At 41.8% G+C, this 22168-nt stretch overlaps 1 pseudogene; it reads left to right on the top strand.

Moving 5' to 3' along the window:
• Nucleotides 1-22168, top strand: part of LOC141981427 (chloride channel protein C-like) — a 102748-nt pseudogene that overhangs the window by 40832 nt on the left and 39748 nt on the right.

Genomic DNA, 22168 nt, shown 5'->3' with positions numbered 1-22168 from the left:
TTAGGGGTCTATTACAGGAATGAGTGGGTGAGGTTCTGTGGCCTGCAATGTGCAGGAGGTCAGACTAGATGATCGTGATTATATTATATAAAATAAAATGAAAAGCAGTTTCAAAATGAAAAATAAGCTTAGTTCAAAAAATGTTGAAACAGGACATTTTGACATAGTCAGAATCCTTTTCCACCAATTTTATTCTGAAAAAAATTTCTGGGGAAATCCACAGGGTTTTACAAAGCATTGTGTTTTTGATGGAACTGTGTATTCTGACAGTTTATAGTTGAAATTTCTCCAACCAGCTCTATTTGTCACCATTAACCCAGAGGTGGCTACATGTCAGAATGCTTTATGTATATGGTTTTTAAAGCATTTTTTGGCTCCTTCAGGATGAAAAGTGTTATGTATACATAAAATATTTTTTTTATTATGAAATGATGAACAGATGCTATTGTTTACTGAAGCCCTCTCTATCCCATGCCCACTTCCTTGCCTTTTAAGTGTGTATCTGCTAAAGTTCTCTCCTGCTGATTATCAGATTATCGATGTTACATTTTTTTTGAAGTTGGGGTATTGAAAATTCAGGGTTGATTGTGACCAGTTGTGAAACCTGGAGGAACTGGAGCTGGGATAGTTACTCCCTATACAGCTGCTTCAAGGTTTCTGAAAGCTACAAGATGGCACTAGCTTAATGCCTTTGCCAGGGGTGCCTGGATGTACATGCATTGACTCTATGAAAATCCAGTTTAAATATCATTTGTATCCTGTCACTTTAAGAGCTTGTTGCTGATCTAGCACCTCAGTGGGAAGGCAGTTGATTGACGTCTTCCTTAGCTTGGTGCCTTAAAGGCTGTGGTTCACAGCAGGGAAATTCAAAATTATTTCTTGCCAGTACACTTAAACCAGAACTGTGTTTAACACAATTCTAATAAAGAGGCAGACACTGTAATTTTTGTTCTTTACAGCCCCCCTTCCCTGACTCCTGTTTTTCTGAGTGCCAACTTAGGAGCACACAAAATTAACATTGAACTGCTAAGACAACGGCACAAAAATCAGTTGAAAAGGCACCAGAAAAATGATTATGGTTGCACTGCAATGTGCTCTGAAATCCCCTAGGTGTCATGTTCCAACTCCTCTGTGCCTTGTTGTTTTGCAAAGGGAGATTGTGCTTCAATTCAAGTTCACCCAAAATAAATAGCTGTATTGCTTTAGGAAATATTAATTTTTTGAGGGGGAATAAAAGGACTTGGACATGACAATGCAAAAACATAGTTATAAGGTTGTGCCCCCAAACCATAAAATGCGCATATTTTCCTGTGTAGTCTGATAGGTTCAAAAAGAATTGGGAATGTTTGCTTTGGCTTTCCACATGGCCTTCCATTTGGAAACAGTTATGAATGTGGGGCTTGTAGTGAACAGGTTTGTAAAATGCTTTCTTTTCCTTTTGTGGCAGACCCCACAGGCATCTGGCCACCTCTTCTTTCTTGGCTGCCTCTTTCTATGCCCCCCCCCCCACCCCTGCATATTGACACTTGACCCTCCTCGTCTGCCCGTTGTGGCAAATGGTAGATGTACTCTCCAAGGGAAACATCACCACAAGAAGGGCAAGAGCTCTGTTCCCACATCCTCCTGTTTCTCAAGGTTGTATAATTATCCTGAGTCCATTGCAAGAGGATGCTCAGGGGGCAAGACCACCTTTTATTGAAATAGATTTTTGTCTCAGTAACTTTTTTGTTTGTGACTAGACGTAGATACTTGGAAAGCTGTATCTGACTTACATGGCTTCCCAGGTTTTAAAAAGGGAGGATGGGGCTGTCCTGGTGTGAGATTAGATTTCAAACCCTGACTCAGGGCTTGTCTCCAGACACAAATGGTCTTCTTTTACTAGTATAATTAAAGTGCTACAACCCCTGCTATTGGATGCAGTTATACTGACATAGCTTTCTCCCTAAGCGAAGGGGAATAAGTTATACTGGTATGAGGCACTATTATGCTGATATCTAAACTAGGGGTTGCTTTGACTTAACTATTTTGATAGAAAATCACACCCCTGCCTGAAATAATTAAATCAGTCCAAAACTGTGTATACACCAGCCCCTTATCAGTAAGGGCTCCCTCTTCTGGTGGATACGGGGAATGGAGTTGCTGGCGTTTAGATGGAGCTATACCCAATGCTCCATCTCTGGAGGGAGAGTCTGTTTGACACCAGGCCTTTGTAGGAAGGGTGATAAAAAGGAGAAAATGTGGGATGTCCTTGGGGCTCAGAAGATTTCCCTCATGCTCAGGAAAGAAGGGCAAGCATAGTTTTACATAAAGCAAACTTAAACGAAAAATGGACTGGATAGGTCAGCGGCCTAGTAATAGAATACAGAGCATTTAACCTTGGGGCACCAGTCTGAATCTGACTCTAGTCCATAACGAGAAATATTCATTTAATTTTTTTCTGTGTTCAGAATGAACAACTCCCAGACCTCAAGTTTAGAATTTGAGTCTCTTCCTCTCCCACCTTTTCACCCTCTTGCTGTATCCCTGCCAGCAGAGGGTGTGGCTGCATAAGCGTGTGCTTGGGAGTGGTAGGGGAACCCTGGTAGTGAATTAAAATTGCTAACCATCTGATGGTTGTTCAGTAGACTGTGTGAAATAGTCTGAGTCCATTTCCTAATGGACACATGTTTGTATTGCAGAAACCACAAATGGCACTATCACTTGATGCTAGTTCAGCAGCGAATCCAAAGATTGATGAGGAATGGAGATTTACCTAGCATCTCAGCCTCACAAGTGCCCAGATCAAGACTGAGGCACGTTGGTAGGGCGTTGATTGTAATTAATCAAAGAACATTGCAAATGAACCTCTTGTCCTATACTTTGGGAATAGTTGAATCTGGTCTACCTTTCTTTTCATGTACACTACTTCCTATTGATGTACGAGCATCTAAATGTAGAGCTGGCCAAAACTCCGAATTTCTAGTTCATGTGAAATTTGGACATTTTGAAAATTTCTATGAAGTGGAGATCCTCAGCACTTTTCCTTCTGGAAAATTTCCAACCAGCTCTGCCCAAGTGTGGAAGGGGCACCCAAATTGTATTCTTAGCATACCTTTTTTCTCTTTAAAAATCGCTTTCCCTACAGATTATCAGCTTCTGTTCCTTTATTCCTTCTAGTACAGTGCTTTTTCAAAAGCTTAAGTTTGTCTAAAGTGTATAGGATATTTGAATATTACACATGCCAAATCCTGGCTCTTCCAGTTCAGCTTTGGTCAGGTATTGCAACCCAGCAGTCAAATCTTAGGTGATGGTAACTACACAGAGTCTATCCATTGTCTCCTTACTCCCTATCATGCAATGGCACTCTTGCGAAATCTAGGTCATGTTGCCAATAGTGTGTGAAGGCATAGATTTTAATAGTACATGTTATATGGCATCCTTCACAGCAATGTTGCAGGGCATTAGAACGTACAACTGAATGTATTGAGAAGTGTTTTCAACAGGCTTGTGGGTCCTTTGAGTGTTCACATGAGATTCTGGTAATACATCAAATGTTGGCATCAACAGTACATACTGTAGTGATGGACATCTTAGAAATGCCTAAACAGAGACAAGATTATAGCACAAACAAAGCAAATGATCCATAATTCAGATCCAATTGAATGGCTGGGGATGTATAAGTACAGCAGGCTGGTTATGGAAGATGGGCTACAGCTATTCAAAGCTGAAAATATAAAGTATAAGGAATTTAAAATCAATGTGAATTTTGACAGGAAGCCAGTAGAAAGATTTAAAAATAAGAGGCATCTGCTCAGACAACCAAATGCTTATTAGGATGCAATCTGCTGGATTTTGAATGAGCTGCATCCTACGGTAGATCTGATAAAAGCTGGAGTTCCTGAAAACAAGAAAGACTTGCAATAATCTGGCTTTGAAAACACTAAAATTACTGACCAGAAATTCTAAATCCTCCTTTACTGAGTGAAGCTCTGAGTCTGGCAATACATTACAGACCGGGACATGAGGCAATATGATGAAAATACAATCTAATAGTCAATGGCAGGGACTTTGGTTGTTTATGCCATCTGCAAAGAGACTGTCTTGGGTAAAGGGAGGCAGCAGCATCATTGTAGGCAAATCACTTCTGCACTATATGAGCAGTGTTGACATAATGGACCCCAGTTCTCCTGTTTAACAGGTGAAAATTTAGCAAGTGAAAATGGCTAGTTTGTGCAATAAAATCATGGAACTTATTGCACCCAGATTAAGCTTGGACTGTAAACACTGGAGTGTACTTTCTAGCTTGATGAGATTCAAGAAAAATGCCACTATAGATGTGCCTTGTATCAGGCTGTGAGTAGCTGGATTGTGTATTCTCCACTTCAGCCTCCTCCTCTGGGATACATAAGAGCCACAAATTAGATTGCCAGCAGCTGTGGTTTGTTTTTGAGCTCCCCAGTTTTATGTTGTGGCATTTCTGTGAATTTTCTCTGCTACTTTGTGTGTCACTAATTCTGTGCTCTTTCTGAAGGGTTTTGTTCCATGTTATTCGCTTCATCCATTACTGGGTTGATCTTGTTTCAAGAACTTGAAACGCTGAGTAGTCCATATAATGTTTTAAAACTCCTAAGTATTCTGTCCTCTGATGAGAAGGAGTGGTAAGCAAGCAACTTTGTTTTCCTGGGGAGTTCCTATCAGAGCTCAAATGGTTCCTGCACACTGTCAGTTGCACGAGCTGTTACACTATGTCTACTGTATTATGTTTTATACTGTGCTAATAATCACGGTATCTGCCTCTTTACTATGCTCTTTCACTTCCCCTCTTTGAGACTCTAATATATAGGCAGGATCTTTTTTGGCAGAGGGAGGAGAAAGTACACAGGTAGCAGAACTGTAGCCTAGAGGATCTATATTCTCAGTCTCATAGTTTTCTGCCTTGGTGTTCCCCCTTATTTTGTGGTTTTGTGAGAACTTTCTCACTTGTGAGGGAGGTGGGACCTATAACGGGGGCTGGGTGTTACTTGGGAGAGAGATAGGAGAGGGGTCTTCCCCTCTCCCCCCAAGTTGAATGACTAGGAAGGAGTTGGGGGTGAGGAGTGTGAGGTCTGCATATGTGGGGGAGAGACTCATTCATCTGCTCTTCCTTCCAAACTACCTGTTCCCTAGCTCCAGTGATTTGGTGTAAGGGAGGGGTAGTACTAATTAATCCTATTCTTCCCATACGCTCCTTTTTAATCAAGGTATCTCTTGACTTTAAAACATCCACTAATTCCCCACTGCAGGTCTCTCTCTTTGGAGCCATAGTTTTCTCTATTTTGCATTAGTGTTTGTTAAATATATTCTCAAGTGCCCCAAATATATTGGTCCAGAGTTCAGGTTGCCCATTGGTGCCTCATGCCCTTCCAGAGTGTGTGTGGGGGGTGGCTGACCTTGAGCTTTTGAGGATCAGGTGGTAAAGAGTTGGAGTGATGGGGTATAGACCTCTGAAAAGCAGGAGATGTGGGGTTGGGGTGCCTTCCCTCCCCCACAGTGGGGCCTTAAGGTTCCTTCCTGGAGCTGGCAATAGCCAGTGGGAATGGTTTAGTGAGGATGGTGCAAAGGTTAAGAAACTACCAAGGTGGGTGCGGATTCTCTGTCTCTTCAAGCCTTCAGATCCAGACTGGATGCTCTTCTGGAAGTCAAACAAAAGTTATTAGGCTCAGTACAGGGGTAACTGGCAGTTATAGAGAAGGTCAGACTAGATGATCTGATGGTCCCCTGTGGCCTTAAAACCTATACATCTTGTTTTCAGAACACTCTCCCAAAATGAGAAGTGTTGGCCAGCTAGTGAGACAGGATGGGATTCCCTTCTGAGGTTGTCATTCCTTTAAAAAGCAATAGGGTTCATGGTTAACACGTGTTGCCTGATTACAAACGCTTCCTTCAGGAGCTGTGTGTTCTGCTTTTGTTGCACCAGCAGTCCTTGCTGAGCAAGTGCCTAGGCTGAGAATTGACCCAAGGTCTCCTGGGTGGTGAGAGCAGCACAACAATTACACACTGTTTTAAAAGAAATTAGTTTTATGTTTGATAGACCTAAACAGGCTTGCAGTTAAATACAGCAAATAAAGTGACTGCAAAAATGGCATGGCAGAATTCCATGTTTATAGAGTCAAACTGGTTAGAGTGGGTTGAACATTTTATATCAAAACTATTTTCTGACAGAAAATTGGTTTTTTTGACTAAACAAATTATTTTTCAAGAAGTGGTTGTCTCATTTTACTGTGACTGGGCTCTCCAGCCAGATGACATCTCCCATGATACACCATGGCTAGAGATTTCTGTGATATAGCACAGAGGAACAGTAAGGGAGAAGACTGGCCAGGGAGCACAATCCACAGCAGAAAATGGAAGCACGGGAGGCTCTGAAATGATGATTTCCATGAGGGATTGCGACAGCATTTCCATATCAAAATTTTTGGTTTTAAATTTTTTTTGACAAATTGAAAATTTTCTGCAGGGAAAACAGCTGATTTGTTGACCAGCTCTAACACTGGTACCATAAAAAATTGTAAAGTTTAAATAGGTGGGGTTTTCCCCTCTCTTCTGGCCCTGAAAACTCAAGCTGTGAGCCAAAAGTCAAAATGGGCTCTTACTGGTTCATGCATAATCGCCAGTAGAGAAACGTCTCTACAGATAGAATAGAATATAGTTAAAGATTGTGTAGATATTGCAAGCCAGAAGAAAATCCAGGTTTGTGTTTTTGATAGTGGTACACGCTTGGCTACCTGAAATAAAATACAGTAAAATTTCTTTGTCAGTTAAATAAGTAGACATGATTCTGAATTAGAAATAGACCAAAATCAAAACTCAAGATTCAAAAATCCTTGTACTGTGGGAAAGTTCAGACCTGGAGCTGAATTTTGCCACTCAGATTCATCTCTGCTGTAAGTACGCATTAAAAACAGAACTGTAGTGTAAGAAGATATAATTATATAGTCACTTTTCTGACCATATCTTACAGTAGATTTAAAAGTTATTTATCAAATGATCTAATATATTCCATTGTATAATTATACATTTGGGACATGTAGTACAAATATAAATGAAAATTCATGAGAATTTACTGTGCAGAAGTTATTTTTAATTCATATCTTTGTTTTTAATTTATTTCAAATTACAAAAAGCAGTTGGATTCTGCTACAAATTAAATCCTTGCCAAATGTAATTTGTTTCCAAATTAAATCCATTTTGAAGCTACACGGTCATAAAAAGTATCTGAAACCATTAAGTTATATTTTATTTTTAATTTATGCAACTCTAGAATACAGACACAATTTTTCCAAATTTTGAGAAAATGAATTATTTCTGGGACAAAGTCTGGTACAACAAGTTTCTTTCAGCATGGAGTATTTATCATCATCAGAATGAAAAAGCCCTGGGATTTATAATACGTACACTGGCACACTCTACAGTATTGCAAATAGCCAGGGTTCAGTATGCTGAACTCTAGAGCTAGTCAAAATATTTTCAACTAAAAGTATTTTTATAAAAAATGGGGTTTGGTCAAAAATAGTTTTGTTTTTTTTTATTACTACAAAATTGTTTGTGTTTTCACGTGGTTTTTTTGACTACCAAAAAGAAAATGTTTTGTTTTTTCCTCAAACTCAAATATTTTTGACAAAAAGGAAAAAAAAATTAAATTTTCATTGAAATTTTTCCTGAGGGCATGGGGAATCACAATGTTGTGACTAGTTCTACTGAGTTTCCCTCTCTGGCCTTGCTGCTGCTCCTCCTCTGAGACAGGGGTAACTTAGCAGATGCACAGCAGTTCTCTTGTGTTTGCTGTCCTGCTCAATGCTCTTTTGTACTTACACATGTAGCATTGTACAAATGATGTGCAGAATCAAGACCTGCTCTGGGTTCAGTTACATGGTCATGAAGATCCTATGCCTTGCCTACACTAGCGTTTCCAATGGCAGTAGTGTGACCATAAGAAATGTCCCCAAATGTGCCAATGGAGGCACAATCCGAGAAGTGGTCAATCCAGGTCAGAACATATCAGTGAAGAAACTTGCACTGCTGTGATCAGTGTTGCAACCATGGGAGCATCTTTCCTTCTTTCCTGTCTGTTAGTTACCTTCTACAAGCATTAATTTTTACTAATGCTTGGGAGGAAGAATGGCACTGGGCAGTGATTTGGGAGACTCTGGTTGAATTCCTGACTACCACATGGATTTGCCCAAGATCACACAAATCTAGCCAGTGATGTAAAATGGAGAGAATAATACTTCCTTATCTCACAGGAGTGCTGTGAGGATAAACTCCACTAATGAGAGTGAGCCATTCAGAAACAAGGGTGATATGGACCATATAAGTAACTATGTAGTTTTTTTTTTTTTTTTAAAAGACATGGGTGCCCCATCCCATACATTGATATATATCAGCATCCCTTATGGAAAAACATAAGAGAACATTATACGTGAGCGTTAGAAGATGCTATGAACAAAAATGTCTTTTAAAACATTTATTTGGTGGTCAGGCTTGTTGAAAGAGCTGTATTGCCTTTCTGTCCTTCCAGCCCAGTTTTAACCTCAAAAGAGCTTCCTCAAAAATGTTTTATATTAAAATAGCAGGCAGTACAATGTAAACAGCTTCTAGATGCAGCTCTTTCTGCCAAACTTAACACTAAGCCCCAAAACAAAAGGGTAAGAGAAGAGTGCATTTACTTGTAAGGCTCATCTTTCCCTTCCTTCTCTTTGCCTAGGAATGCTGCACCCAATTCTGAGGGGGATGCAGACAATGAGAGAGAGAGGGCTGTAAAAGGCTTTCCTTACTGTCCTGATGGCAACACAGATTTGGCGCGCGCGCTGTGTGTGTGTGTGTGTGTGTGTAAACCATCACCACACCATACACCTCAAGACAATGAAATGCCTTAAAGGGAAATCAAACTGACTGGACAAGTGCATTTCAGCTGAAGAAACTTGCATCAGCAATCTTGAGAGAGAGCAGTAGGAAAGACACTCCTGCCATTAAGAAAGAACTGTTTTGGTATAAATAAATATTAGATGACCTGGAAAATAGGTCACGTAGAAATAATATGAGGCTGCTGGAACTACCTGAGGGCTCAGACACAGGCAGTGTAGAGGATTTTCTGCAGGATTTGCGAGTTAAATCTCTGGAGCATGAAGCATTTCCTGCACCACTAGTCATTGACAAAGCACATACTACAGGGACCTCACCCAGAGGCTGCTTTTTGGCTAGCAAGAGCAGACATGCATCCACTCCTAAGACAAGATCAAATTCTGCTCTCAGCTATGCCCATATTAAATGTAGAGATACTTTTTTGACTTTAAAGGAGTTACTCCAAATTTACAATGGTGTAACTCAAGGCCAAATTTGGCTCACAGTCAGGGTCCTTCAAGTAGCCAAATATTTTGGCAAAACCACCACCAAGGGTTCTGCATTGTTGTTTTTCCTACTAGTTTTGGTCGGAAAGTTTTTAAAAAAGCATAGGTCTTTTGAGAAGCAAGGGCAAGCTTAGTGAAAGAAATGTTGACAACACCATATTTTTCCTTCAAAGCTGAGAGTGGACTTTTGAAGGAAGCATCTTCTCTTTGCTGACTGAAAGGAAGTGCTTTAATTAACTGGAAACTCACCCAGCAAGTTCTTCTCAGGGATAGAATGTCTAGTGAACCAGCCAGTCTCACTAAAATACTTTAGGGCTCAATTAACATTTTATCCCAACATCTTAGACGCTTCACAAAAGTTGTGTTGACGGGGTCTGGTTTCCTGTCACTCAGTTGTCTGATTTTTAAACTATGGGAATTTAAACTATACTAAGCTGCTAAGACCTATTCTTTAAAAATATCTTGGCCTTCAGACTTTCATGGTAGGACAAGTGTTTCATTCTGCCTTATCTTTGCTAGTTCATCTTATTTCAAAAAGCAGCACCAGAGCCTTATAGATTATGAAGTCTAGCACCTTTTGTATAGGAAGGGTGACACATGCTAGTGTTTATGCCCCAAATTTATGCTCTAGAATTATTTGAGGGAAGTTCTAAAGCCTGAATTATACAGGAGGTCAGCCTAGATGATCACAATGGTCCCTTCTGAATTTGGAATCTCTAAAAGGAATTAACTCCAGTTTTATTTAAATTATCCCGGCTTCAGAATTGCAATTACTGATCTTTATACATCAGGATAATCACAAAACCTCAAATATATTAGTTATATACAGAACTGGATTTTTGCCTCTTTTTCTACCCAAGAAGCTAGTCAAAGTTTAGGGGCCTGGGGATGTTCCAGCTGGGAGTAGAAATTGGTGATAGTCAAAGCTATTTCTTTGATACAGTGGTTTTTTTTTTTTAAACCAAGAATGTACAAAGTCCTGTTTCTCTGAACTCAGAAAGAATCAAATAGCAGGAAACAGCTTCTTTTTCTCACAGCACCACGAACACTCGTCAGCCAACACCAGACCCAAAAGCACACTTGCTAACTTTTTCCAGGATCACACTGGGCTCACAGGATGTTGCTTGGCTTTGTTCCTCCTCCGAGTCTCTCTGTTTACATCTGCTCCTCCTCCACAATACTCAGGAAAAAGCCCTCCCGCCACAGTCCAAAACTCCTAATCGACCAGGGATTGGCAACGTTTGGTGTGCGGCCTGCCAGGGTAAGCCCCCGGCAGGCTGGGCTGGTTTGTTTACCTGCTGCGTCTGCAGGTTCAGCCGATCATGGCTCCCACTAGCCGTGGTTCGTCGCTCCAGGCCATTGGGAGCTGCAGGAAGATGCGGCCAGCACATCCCTCGGCTCGTGCCGCTTCCCGCAGCCCCCATTGGTCTGGAACGGCGAACCATGGCTAGCGGGAGCTGCAATCAGCTGAACCTGCGGACGTGGCAGGTAAACAAACCAGCCTGGCCCGCCAGGGGCTTTCCCTGAACAAGCGGTGGCCCTAGTTTGAGAACCACTGCTGTAATAGACCTTGTTTTAGGTGCGGCCTGTTAACTGTCTCACAATTACTGTACCTTAAGTGAAGGATACATTCACACAACAGTTTGAACAAGGTTTTAAGTCTGCCCATAACAAGGTTTAACCCAGTTCATGACAGGGGCATTTGAAAGTTTCGGGTTTCAGTACTGCTTAAATTGGGCAGAGATCCACTCCTGACTCCTTTCTATGAACAAGTAATCCCTGTGAACAATGGTTTTAAGATTTTAAGCTCAATTGCAAGGTAGGAGAGTTGAAGGGTATTTACCTGGTTAACATACAATGTCCAATCTGGGTTTGTTTAGTACAGGGGTTCTCAAACTTCATTGCACCACGACCCCCTTCTGACAAAAAATATTACTTCACGACCCCGGGAGGGGGGAGCTAAGCCTGACCCTGCCCAAGCCGCACTGCCCCCCGGGGCGGGGCAAAGCCTGAGCCCCACTGCTTCAGGCAGGGGGGGCAAAGCTCAAGGGCTTCAGCCCCTAGTCAGGGGGCCTGCCACCTGAACTCTGCCGCCCAGGGCTGAAGCTCTCGGGCTTTGGCTTCGGCCCTGGGAGTGTGGCTCGGGCTTCACCCCTGGGCCCCAGCAAGTCTCAGCCAGCCCTGGCGACCCCATTCAAAGTTTGAGAACTGCTGGTTTAGTAACACTCAACAGCTATACTTTCAAAAGGATCCCTACTTTGGTGGCTTCAATAAAGATCTTAGTCTGTCTATAGACAGTAGACTTACTTGGCACAGAACAGGCTTTTGAACACATTGAGATGCTGACTTAGATGGAGTTGAGAGCTGCTTTCAGGGCTGGGTGTGTATTGTGTCCGGGGGCAAGGTGCAAGACTAAAAAAGTTCATGGGTGTCTAGGTCTCTTTCCAGGGAATATTGGTAAGGAGATATCTATTATCACCTTTATTGTTTGCTCTGTCAGGAGAATCATTGGCACACCTAGTTAGAATGGATACATCTATAGGTCTTTATGGATTGAAATCAGAAATAAAATATTTCACGCTTTTGTGTAGCATCTTCCATCCAAAGACCTCACAGCACTTTTCTGAGGCTCTGGATGTTTCTCTTTTTCAGATGTTATTCCGCTTTAATCTATTTACAGTTCTCTTTCCCAAACTTGTTATGTTTTACTTTTACTTGGGATTCCACGGCATTAGTCTTTAATGAGCAATTCACCCCCCCCCCCAAAAAAAAAAAAAAAAAGCTGAGCATTCTGCCTTTTTGGTGGGCTTCAGACAAGTGCAAATATTTAGGCTCACATGGAGAATCAGACTAGATCACCCTGAATTTTTTTTTCTATCAAAGCAAATTAAAAGTTAACATACAAAAGTGTATTTATAGTTCACAGAAGTTGGGTACATCAATGCCATTAAAATGAGTGTGACCTAAAGTTCTTTCTATGCTCTAGAGCCTTCCTGTACATTAACTGTGGGAGACAATATTTCAGAAGAACAGAAGACACCTTTGTCAGTTGGTTCATCTTGGAATAAGATTGCTATAGTGAGGCTAGAGCCACTCTTCTTTTAGTGAAATGAGCTATGTCAGACCCTTGTTTTTAGATATTTGGGCTACATATTTGTGGCTCCTGGAGATTACTTGTCTCTAGGATGCTAGAGATTTCCCACTCCTCTCCACAGCCCAGAAATTGCTGAGGACCTGCAAGCTCTGAATCAAATTGTGCAATTCTCATAGCATTTGTAATTTGGCATGAAGTCCTTACAGACTGTAAATCTACTGAGGGTGTGTTGTCTTTGTGGAGTCTGATGCACAATCCCCATATGTGAGATGCTTTAAGAAGTAATATTTTTCAGCAGTGTGAAGAGCTGGAAATCATAACTTTTCAGGACCAGTGTGACAATAGAGTCTTTTGAGCGGATTTATTATTCTTGCTTACTATATCTCAGCATTCCATTTCTACAGCTACCTCCATCAGAGATGATTTATTAAGGAAGTGACTGACTTTACAGTTCTTAATTAATCTGTTTTTCATCAATTTATGCTTACTGAACCACTCAGAGTGAATTTTTTTATCAGTGTTTAAGAATAAAGTAATAAGCATATATGTCTGGATGGGAGAGACATACTCATTTACAGACTATCTGAAGATGAATGGTGACAGAAAAGAAATTCCTGTTAATGGACATGGTCTTAGACAGGATAGTTTTCTTTAAAGATGAACTGTCCTGAACTGTCTTTTCTCCAAATGTTGAAGACAATTACACAGACTAGGAGACCTGCTTAGCGGAGAAATACACAGAGGATGTTCCTACCCTGAGAAGGCCTTCCCCATGGTCAGATCCCAAATTAAAAACGGGGGAGTTTGACAATCCAACCAATAGTCAGAAGTGTTGTAGGTATATTATTATTTGGGAGAGAATAAAATTATGACGGACCACCTGATCATATCCTATATATAGATCAACAAGTTTGTTTACTGGAAACTTTTGATTCAACTGTCTGTACCCCATGAGCTGGTACTGACACTGACAAATACCTTTAGACTGGGGTGGCATAGGTACCACCATTACTGCTGTAAAACCCATATCCTAAATGGGGGGTGTGTGTGTGTGTGTGTATGTATGTGTATGTATGTATACGTATGTATGTATATGTATATATGGTCATATCATAGGCTTGTTGGCATTTCCTCATGGGAAATGAGATAAATGATATAAAGGTTTCTGTTGACTACAGAAAACTGAAACAGCTGCTGAAGCCATAAGTGTTTTCTTTGGCTGCATTCAGCTCATGGCAGCATAAGCTTAAAGTGGAACAGCTCTGCTTCCACTTGTCAGAAAAGAGATGCTTTCCTTGCATCTCCTTTTCTGTAAAATTTTGTAGAGTGAAGGTCTCTAAGGGCATGCCAAGTGCCAGTCTTTACATGGAAACCATGGGATTTAAAGACCTAGCAGGACTAGAATGCCCATTGCTTAATTCTCCCCTGAAGCGCTAAATTGTTTTATGCTTGCAAGAGGCTGTTCAGTATCTAAATTCTAAATAGCCAAGCACGGTGAATATTATATTTGTCAAGAATAATGATGAATTCTTACAAAGGAGTCCTGCCTACCATGGACAACGGTCTGTAGATCTGGGGAGAGAGGGAGTCCCTTCCTTGATTTCTGCTCAATGAGGAAGGCAGCTTGTATGTTTGAAAGAACAGTCATACGTATTGCAGTCACTTGCATCTTTCCTGTTCATGAATGTAATCGTGAACTATGCCCTTTCTGCATTTGTAATAAGTGTAAATAAGTTGTCTTGCCAAATGACTATTCACTAGAAGAAGGTGATTCATTCCCTGTGACTGGGTATTACTTTTTCCTGAATGGAAATAAAAAAGTCTTTGGGGGAAGTGTTTTTTTTCTATATCAGCAGCCTTGAGTGGAATTAAGTTCTGTTGTGACTGTATTCACAAAGGTAAAACAAAACCCAGAAACATGTTAACCATAGTTTGATTGAAAACTGGGGGAGGTTTTTAACAGCCTGTTTTAAGTAAACTGCATCTTTTAAAATTTCCTGAGCATCTGCCCTCTCGCTTTGATGTGTCATGCCTGGTGATGCTGTTAATAAAATACATAATTATGTGTTATGTAATAAAACAGAACGAACATGAATGTGTCTAATGGATTATAATGACGTGAAGGCCTGGGAAACTCAGGGCCATGAAGCTTGCTGAAAAGTGACATGGGTAACAAAAGGAGATATTGTTTTGAAACATTTTGCTAGTAAACTAATTGCATAGCAAAAGGAAGGTGAAACTTACTAGCTTGCTGATCTATGAAGTGCCAGCTCAGAGTACTTCCATACTCTATCAGCACTGCTGGCTTTGGGCAAAGGATTTTTTGGCATGGCCTGTTGCGCCCATGAGATCAAAAGGAAAAAAGTTTGGCTATATATTAAAAATATGTGCGCCCACTTTGAATATATATGTATATAAAACTAAACTACATCTTCGAGAACTACCCCTAAAATGCTGGATGAACATGTAAGTGTTTGTGTTTGTTCTAACCTTTCCTTTGCTTCCATGTCTTTATCTTGTTCCATCTCCCGCTTGCTTTTCTGTCTCACTCCACATCTGTTTTGTTCCCCTCCATGTCTCCTTCTACACTGGGATTAGCCTGAAGATTCTTCTTTCACAGTCTGGGCAGGCCTAATGATCCTCCAGCCTGGGCCAAAGTTCCTTTTGGTGTCGGGCCAGGGCTGGGCTGAGTTGCTGCTGTTGTGCACTTTTAAGGCTCTATACTTTGAACCTCTCAGCAGCAGGGAGCAGATGGCACTTCTCTGAGCTGAGGATGCTAATAAAGTATTGTTAGCAGTGCTGTATGTTAAATATTTAGATCACGTGAATCCACCAGAGGTTTTACAAATCAAGTTCTTTGCTTCTTAAATCTTACTGCGAGACCCCAAAAGACCATTTTTGTATCATTACTTTGCATCATCACTTTGAATCATCACCAGAACTTTGTCCTTCAGCTGTATGTTTTTGACTGGTTTTTGCTGATGCATTTCTATGCAGTTAGTGCTAAGAGTGACATTTTTACAGAATGGTTGCTTTTATTGTACTCATGACACTGTACACCTTGTGCTGGACACCTTCTGTGTGTTGTGATTCCTTCCCCGCATATTGCAATCAAATCGGAACTCTGTTTGTTCTAGCCTTGTATTCTGTGTGCCTTTGTGTGCATTTTTAATGAGATGCACTTCAAGCCTTTCACTGATTGCTAGGGTGACCAGATATCTGATTTTTAAAGGGACAGTCTTGTATTTAAGCCCTCCTGCAGGTGTCCCGACTTTCTTAAAAATGGGCAAATTGTCCCATATTTTCTGTCTCCCTCCTCCCGAGTACTGGCGGGTCCTGATGTTGGCCAGATCCCTGCTCGCCAGTTGCCCACCCACCAGCACTGAGTGGGGGGAGGGGGGAGGGGTGTCCAGTGGCTGATGATGGGGGTGGGTGTGCAAGGCTGGTGGTGGGGCAAAGATGCAGCACGCAGGGCTGACCACTTCCCCTGCTGGTCCATCAGTGCAACCCCTGCTGTGTGCTGGCTCTCGGCCAGCGGGGCCCCACCCCCTGTCCCATTTCCGGATGGGGCTGGCTGCATGCTGCAGTGGATGGTGTGTGTGGGCAGGTGCCAGGTGGCGGCCAGTTGTCTCCTCTGCTGCCCACCCATTGTTCCTTTATGTGCTCCCCGTCCTCTCCCTGCTTTGCCCCTTCACCCCCCCTAGTCCTGTTGCTCTCCATATCCCACCCGGAGGGGCACGTCTCACTCCCAGTGCTATGCGGAGAATCAGCCCCTGGTCGGAGTGCTCAGCTCACCAACAGCTTGGTGGGCAGGCTCCTTCCTTCCCCCATTGCCTATGGCTGGGCTGGCACCCTGGGAAAGCCCAAGACCCTCCGGCCCGTGCACATGTGCCAAAGCCCCACACAGCACTGGCATGGGGAAGCTTCTCCGCCCATTAGCTAAGCTCTGGAGTGGTGGGGGGAAAAGTGATTTCCAGCCTGTTCCTGCCCTGAACCTGCAGTCTCCACAGCAGCCCCTGGGGCAGGGGCTTAGCACCCTCTTCACCCACCCCCTTCTGCCCTGGGTCCTGCCTCCAGGGAACACGGGGCTGCTCCGTCCCCTAGGCACCCTCCCTGCTGAGCCATCTCTCTGGCCAAGTTCGCAGAACCCCCTGCAGGGAGGTTCCCTGGGCCCTGGTGTACAATGCATCCTGAGGGCTTAACCTCTTCCTGCCTGCACTGTAGCCAGCGGTGACTGGGTTATGTAGGTGGCCAGCAGCAGCCTGGAAGTGTTAACTGCCTTTCGACACTGTGCAGGCAGGAAGGGACAAGCTGCTTCCAGCCACATGGCAGGGGAGAGATGAGAAGAGATGAGCTCTGCAAAGACATGGGCCACGTCATCCCTTCCCCACACTCCTCCTCCCCTGTGGCTGGAAGCAGCTCCCATCCCTTCCCTCCCGCACAGTTCTGAAAGGCTGCTGCTGGCCACATTTTGGTGTGAATCCTGGCAGAAATCTGGGGAGGGGGGGCATGTGACCCTGTGTGTCCCCCCCCATGTGCAGCACCAGGTACCAGTAGAGGCGGGTCAGTCCCGGGGGCCCAGCCAGGCATGGAGTGCAGAGAGCGCCGGGCAGGGAGGGTTAGGTAGGTTGGTCACCCCCCACCCCCGCCCCTGTGTGAGAGAGGTGTACGGGAGTGTGTGTGTGGGGGGTAGCTATGTGTGTGTGTGTGTGTGTGTGTGTGTGTGTGTGTCACCCTGCCCCATGTGAACCCTAAAGCCTTAAAGATAAGAAGGTAAATAAAAAGAATCCAACTACGTAGCATTTCTTTTTAACAGGAGCTCAGTCAACTTGATGTAATTTGAATGTTTGTACTACATAGTTCTGATTGCCATTGAACTCACCTGAATATGAGTAATTTTACCAGGTGTCCCATATTCAGCTTACGGAAATAGGGTCACCTTACTGCTTGCTAACAGTATCATTTGGGAAGCTCAATCTTCTTTAGCTCTGCGAAGCCAAGACCATTTTTCGTGACAAACGTACTTTAAACTGGTTATTGGTTGTGCCAATAACCAAAAACAATTTGTTCTCTAATTGGTCTATATGTTAACTATTCAAATTTATGTGACTGTCAGGTCTTTAAGGTAAGGATCAATGGTCTTACTTGGCATCTGGTTTGTTTAAAAAGAAAAAGTGCCTATATCAAGTGACATTCTTTCACAGATCAAAGTTTCCTTGACATTTATGAATCTTATTTTATTTAGCAGTTTGCTCTCCCCTTCATATTCCCACTTTGAATGCATTGTTGTTTCCCAAGGCCTCTGATATTTTTGCTCTCCCCATTTTAGCTTCAGTACCACTTGCTTCCCGGAAAATTTCAAAGCACTGTAATCGCCTCCTTCAGTTCCCTTATCTAATGAAGATTCAGGGGAACTTCATTTGCTCTATTTTTGGCAGATATAATAAAGATGTGACATGCAAGAGTTCGGGTTACTGACCTGTCTTTATTAATTGGCCCTAACCATCTGACATAGACCTGTCTTATCAAAATTAATATCTTTGGTGCACAACAGTAGTTAGAATTCACTGGCTCCAGTGGCTAATGTTACACACAATGGCTATTGTTACTGGATGGTGCATTGCAAATATTGAATGCTCCATTATAGAGAAGGATCTGAACCAAACCCCGGGATCACAACACTCCAGAACTTTGGGAAATTTCAGATCTGCACCTGCACTTTGCAGCTATGGCCCATTATTGCAAATACCTTTTGCCTATTTCAGTGCATGTCTTGTTTGCTGTTTGTTGAACAGTCTGCTGTCTGCAACTGAAAGAAAGGAGGAAGCACATAGGTTGAAATAGAATTGAAGAAGGGATTAAAAACTAGTGAACATAGAAACCTTAATATTAATTATAAAGCAGGACTGTTAAGATCTAGGCAATTTAATGAATGAGATCTCAACATATTCTGAAAAAGATTATGGATGATGGAATCTCATGTTGATGTTGACATATGAGGATTCAACAAACACTGAAGAAGAACATGTATATGTGAGTTCAGACCAATGCAAGAACCACAAACATGCTTACATGCGGGACAGACAAGATTGTCCATGACCATTATAGGCTAAAATTTTGTAAAGATTGTAAATGTATAACTGAAAAACTTAGCAAAATTCTTCATCTGTCCTTCATGAGAAGTCCTTTAGAATTTAGTAGAAATAATGATCTTTCTATAGAATTATATACCAATGTAGAGAATTCTCTAATGTAATGCTCTGTTAAATTCTATATGGTGACTTAAGAATTCTGTAGGAACAATACCATTCTTTATTGCTTTTTAAAGTGGTTTTATGCCTATTGATTCTATAAAAGCTTTTCCATAAGGGAGAATGGCAAGATGCTTTTTAAATAGCCTTAAAAGGAATCCACAACTGAGTCTCCTTCCAAATGAGTGAGTTGTGGCACATATGATGAAGCAATTTTAAAAATCCCACAGTTGATGTTTTTCTTTTAAATGACATTTTACTGGTGTTTTTAAAATAAAGCAGTTGGATTCTAGGCTTATGAAGACATTCAAAGAATGCTGCAAAGTTATTAGATGTCATATTAATTATGTCCAAACAGAAAGGACAGTCACATGACCCTGCCGTACAAGGTCTCACATACCACACGAAACCCTTTAAATCACCCTTGATGTTATGATTTGGAACACAGAAATGAGGGCAGGATAGGGGTGAGAGTGTAATCATTGGGCAAATGTGCTACGGCTACCAGTTTATCAGGCAGGCTTACTGACATTCTTTGAACATAGATTTTTTGGGGGTCCTTATTATTATTCTCTAGCTGTTGCAGTTTAACAGCTATTATGCTATAATTCACTTTATCTAAAAATGGAGTAAGGTCTTTGTGTGTGTGTGTGTCTGTCTGTCTGTCTGTCTGTCTGTCTTGCAGCACACTGGGAAGGAAGTTTGAATGGAAAAGAAACGAAAAACATATCTTTAGAATGTAAGTGTAGGGGAAATAATGGTCAGTTGGAGAATATGGAGACTGGATAAAAATGCTTTAAAAAGAAAATTTGCGATGGAGTGATGCTGCACAATTATCTTCGCCAGCATAAATATTTGTTAATGGCTCAGTTGTCAGTTGTGCATAAATTGTGTTGGTTTCATCCATGTCACTTTTTTTGAATGCAAGAATGTAGTCTTGTATAGTGAAATGTAGTTAGTGTTTAGAAAGAAAGGGAGAGTGATTATCTTCAGTTTATTCCTACTAGATTTTTAGACTGTTTTATGATAACACACTGTACACACATACATTGCACATCTACAGTCTGGTCTGCAATTGTTAATCCTGGGGTTGTGGAGAATGAGGGGCAGGGTGCTGTTTTGCTAGGAAAGAACAGCCTGAGAAGCATGCCTAATCATGGGGAATCCAATTCAATATTTGTAGCAGTAATAGTGTCACACTGCTAGTGTTCTTCCTCCTCAGGTTTTGTGTGTCTTGAACCTGGGCTTTTGCTCGGGGGCTTCTTGTTTCCTTCTCCAGCATCCTCTAGAATGATGTTCACCCAAGGCAGCCTGTACAAGGAGCTTGCTCTGTCAGGAAGGAGAATTGTGGGGAAACTGTTTGTCTGACTAATCTATCGTGAACCCAGCAAGAAAGGAAAATTAATAATTTGATTTGTTTGTTTTTCTTTGAAAGTATTTGTCACAGTGGCAAGGCATTACAAATCTGGTTGCTCCATCTCTCCTTACTCTGGCCCAGTGAGAGAGGTTGTCACGAGCTACTTGAAATCTAGGAGTCAAATGTATTTTAAATATAAGGGCAGTTGTTAAAGGATGAGGAGTTCACTTCTACTTTCAGCAGGGAAAGAGAGCGGTGCCCCCCCCCCCCTTTTACCTTAACCCCTGTATTATGTCAAGGAGTTGTGGTCTTGTTCCAATTCCCATTGGATATGCATCACAGCCATTGCTACAACTGTTCTCTCCAAATATGTTAATAAAGTAACGGAAAGTTCCTCATTCTCCTTTTCAGGTAGAGATCACAAACGATGTACAGTCCTTGCTACTTGTGATGCTGGCTGTCATGGTGGCCAAGATGATCGGTGACTGGTGTAACGTGTCCCTGTATAGCTCCTTACTGAAGTTGAAAGGCATTCCCTACTTAGACTCTGAACCTCTTGCTAGCCACAGGAAAAAACGGTGAGTTTACTAATTTTTCTGGTGTTAAAAGATTATGGGCCTAATTCTGCCCTCAGGTACAAGGGTGATCTTTGTTAATTTAGAACCTGATGCTCTGGAATATTGAATAAAGGACCAAAGACAGGGCATGTGCCACGCAAATACTATGGACAATGCCATGCAAATTAAATTACTGTGTTCAAGACTCAGATATGACTGTGATATGTGCTCTAGCAATGCCTAAGATAGCTAGGTAGGCAGTATTTAAAAGAAAGGTCTGATTGGTCTAATAGAGATTCTCTGAGACTTGTGAGGGAATCATGATAATTTTTATGGTTTGGTTATTGGCTAATGTGATTCTTGGCCTGGAGCATAGGAATTGCTATGCCACATCCAACTAGTATTTGGTCTAGTGCATTAGTCTGCCTCTACCAGCAGCCACTGCCAAAAGCTTCATCACTGTAGTGGACACTTATGTAATATCTGACCCATAGGGGGAAGTTATTTCCTACAGGGTGGCTGGTTTTGCAAAGCATGAAGTTTTATGGGTCTTATATTTTTATGTTGTCTAACGTAACTGTGTATTTTCTCATTATCCATATAAATTTCAGTTTAATTAGAAGTCTCCTTGCTCTTGTACTATAAGAGAAGGTAAAATGGAGTGTCTGATTTACCTTCTCTGTACCATTCATTATTTTTCTCTTCTGTAAACTAAACAGCCCTAATCCTTGTTCCACATAATATCTGCTAACCAGGAGTAAAGTAGAGCAATCTTGAGGAAACTATGAGGGGAAAAAGTGAAACTATTTATTTATTTATCGATCTGGGTTCTGACTGACTGAGATTATGTCTACGCTTTGAGCTGGAGGTGTAATTCCCAGATCAAGGAGGCATACCTATGCTAACCATGACTGAGTTAGCGCTCTAAAAATAAGTGTTTCTGCAGCAGTGCTAATAGTGGGAGGGGTTAGATGCCCCAAGTACTTGCCTAGTGTCTCAGACAGGATTGGACCTGGGATGGCTAGTATCTCCTGACACAATGGCTACACTTCTGTTCTTAGTGCATGAGCTTGATGAGAGATAATGCAGGTATGTCTACTGGAACTGGAAATTATACCTCCAGCTCAAAGTGTAGACACCCGAAGTTTCTTTCTGTTTAACAGACTCATTTAAATAATAGTTAGCCAGGTCCAATAGCTCTTCATAGATGACTACTGCTGTATTACCTATTTCCTCCAATATTATGGTCCATTGGACAGTTTTGATTCCTCAAAGGAACCTTTGGAAGAATCAGAACTATCAGGGATTCTTATTGTCCATGCTTTGTCACTTTTGGGTATCATTACATTTGATAAAAAGTCTCTATCAGGCACAGGGGATGCTAACTGCATTTGATGCAAGAGAGAGCTAGCAATGTGGTAGGAGGAAATAAAAACAATCTGCAAAATTATCTATGTCCTATGTGTGTAACATGGCAGATAAAATAGAGCAGAAAGGGAGATAAAGTCTCCCTTGGTAGTCCAGTCAGATGACATGGCCATGGA

Source organism: Natator depressus, chromosome 2 (assembly GCF_965152275.1).
Source record: "Natator depressus isolate rNatDep1 chromosome 2, rNatDep2.hap1, whole genome shotgun sequence".
NCBI lineage: Eukaryota > Metazoa > Chordata > Testudines > Cheloniidae > Natator > Natator depressus.
The sequence above is the reverse complement of the archived record's forward strand: the minus strand, read 5'-3'. Positions and strand labels throughout refer to the sequence as shown.